At 38.9% G+C, this 2,500-nt stretch overlaps 3 non-coding genes across 3 annotated transcripts; all 3 read right to left on the reverse strand.

The window, feature by feature from the left end:
- Positions 1-755: 755 nt before the first annotated feature.
- LOC128009372 (5S ribosomal RNA) lies at positions 756-874 on the reverse strand. The gene has a single exon (XR_008181086.1). It is a non-coding gene; the product is annotated as a 5S ribosomal RNA (ribosomal RNA).
- Positions 875-1,386: 512 nt separating this feature from the next.
- LOC128009373 (5S ribosomal RNA) lies at positions 1,387-1,505 on the reverse strand. The gene has a single exon (XR_008181087.1). It is a non-coding gene; the product is annotated as a 5S ribosomal RNA (ribosomal RNA).
- A 515-nt stretch (positions 1,506-2,020) lies between these two features.
- Positions 2,021-2,139, reverse strand: LOC128009374 (5S ribosomal RNA). Its single transcript, XR_008181088.1, has one exon. It is a non-coding gene; the product is annotated as a 5S ribosomal RNA (ribosomal RNA).
- Positions 2,140-2,500: the final 361 nt, after the last annotated feature.

A 2,500-nucleotide genomic window follows, 5' to 3' on the forward strand; every position in this document is an offset into this window, starting at 1 on the left:
GTACATTATATAAGTAGGAAAGAAAACCCAAAAGCTTATAGCACCTGGTATTCCTAGGCAGTCTCTCATCAAAGTGCTAACCATACCTAAACCTGCTAAGATTCAGAGATCGGGCATTGACTCTTTTTATTTTATTTTTTTTTTTTAAATGAAAGATTATTATATAATTCGTGAAATTTTCCAAAGAGATTAAAGCACCTGGTATTCCCAGGCAGTCTCTCATCAAAGTGCTAACCAGACCTAAACCTGCTAAGATTCAGAGATCGGGCATTGACTCTATTTTTTGGCAAAATTATTATATACTAAGTGAAAAATGTCCAAAAAGCTTACAGCACCTGGTATTCCCAGGCAGTCTCCCATCCATGTACTAACCAGGCCCAAACCTGTTAATATTCAGAGATCGGGCATTGACTCTATTTTTTGGCAAAATTATTATATACTAAGTGAAAAATGTCCAAAAAGCTTACAGCACCTGGTATTCCCAGGCAGTCTCCCATCCATGTACTAACCAGGCCCAAACCTGTTAATATTCAGAGATCGGGCATTGACTCTATTTTTTTTTTTTTTTTTTTTTTTTTTAATGAAAGATTATTATATAATTCGTGAAATTTTTCAAACAGATTAAAGCACCTGGTATTCCCAGGCAGTCTCCCATCCATGTACTAACCAGGCCCAAACCTGCTAATATTCAGAGATCGGGCATTGACTCTATTTTTTGGCAAAATTATTATATACTAAGTGAAAAATGTTCAAAAAGCTTACAGCACCTGGTATTCCCAGGCGGTCTCCCATCCAAGTACTAACCAGGCCCAAACCTGCTTAGCTTCCGAGATCAGACGAGATCGGGCATAGCCAGGTTGGTATGGCCGTAAGCGAAGACAGCAGAAAAGAGAGGGCTATTTAAAGACCAGCCAATCTAATCGCCAGTACATTATATAAGTAGGAAAGAAAACCCAAAAGCTTAAAGCACCTGGTATTCCTAGGCAGTCTCTCATCAAAGTGCTAACCATACCTAAACCTGCTAAGATTCAGAGATCGGGCATTGACTCTTTTTTTTTTTTTTTTTTTTTTTTAATGAAAGATTATTATATAATTCGTGAAATTTTCCAAAGAGATTAAAGCACCTGGTATTCCCAGGCAGTCTCTCATCAAAGTGCTAACCAGACCTAAACCTGCTAAGATTCAGAGATCGGGCATTGACTCTATTTTTTGGCAAAATTATTATATACTAAGTGAAAAATGTCCAAAAAGCTTACAGCACCTGGTATTCCCAGGCAGTCTCCCATCCATGTACTAACCAGGCCCAAACCTGTTAATATTCATAGATCGGGCATTGACTCTATTTTTTGGCAAAATTATTATATACTAAGTGAAAAATGTCCAAAAAGCTTACAGCACCTGGTATTCCCAGGCGGTCTCCCATCCAAGTACTAACCAGGCCCAAACCTGCTTAGCTTCCGAGATCAGACGAGATCGGGCATAGCCAGGTTGGTATGGCCGTAAGCGAAGACAGCAGCAAAGAGAGGGCTATTTAAAGACCAGCCAATCTAATCGCCAGTACATTATATAAGTAGGAAAGAAAACCCAAAAGCTTAAAGCACCTGGTATTCCTAGGCAATCTCTCATCAAAGTGCTAACCATACCTAAACCTGCTAAGATTCAGAGATCGGGCATTGACTCTTTTTTTTTTTTTTTTTTTTTTTTTTAAATGAAAGATTATTATATAATTCGTGAAATTTTCCAAAGAGATTAAAGCACCTGGTATTCCCAGGCAGTCTCTCATCAAAGTGCTAACCAGACCTAAACCTGCTAAGATTCAGAGATCGGGCATTGACTCTATTTTTTGGCAAAATTATTATATACTAAGTGAAAAATGTCCAAAAAGCTTACAGCACCTGGTATTCCCAGGCAGTCTCCCATCCATGTACTAACCAGGCCCAAACCTGTTAATATTCAGAGATCGGGCATTGACTCTATTTTTTGGCAAAATTATTATATACTAAGTGAAAAATGTCCAAAAAGCTTACAGCACCTGGTATTCCCAGGCGGTCTCCCATCCAAGTACTAACCAGGCCCAAACCTGCTTAGCTTCCGAGATCAGACGAGATCGGGCATAGCCAGGTTGGTATGGCCGTAAGCGAAGACAGCAGCAAAGAGAGGGCTATTTAAAGACCAGCCAATCTAATCGCCAGTACATTATATAAGTAAGAAAGAAAACCCAAAAGCTTAAAGCACCTGGTATTCCTAGGCAGTCTCTCATCAAAGTGCTAACCATACCTAAACCTGCTAAGATTCAGAGATCGGGCATTGACTCTATTTTTTGGCAAAATTATTATATACTAAGTGAAAAATGTCCAAAAAGCTTACAGCACCTGGTATTCCCAGGCAGTCTCCCATCCATGTACTAACCAGGCCCAAACTTGTTAATATTCAGAGATCGGGCATTGACTCTATTTTTTGGCAAAATTATTATATACTAAGTGAAAAATGTCCAAAAAGC

Source organism: Carassius gibelio, chromosome B22, assembly GCF_023724105.1.
Source record: "Carassius gibelio isolate Cgi1373 ecotype wild population from Czech Republic chromosome B22, carGib1.2-hapl.c, whole genome shotgun sequence".
In the NCBI taxonomy this organism is placed as follows: domain Eukaryota; kingdom Metazoa; phylum Chordata; class Actinopteri; order Cypriniformes; family Cyprinidae; genus Carassius; species Carassius gibelio.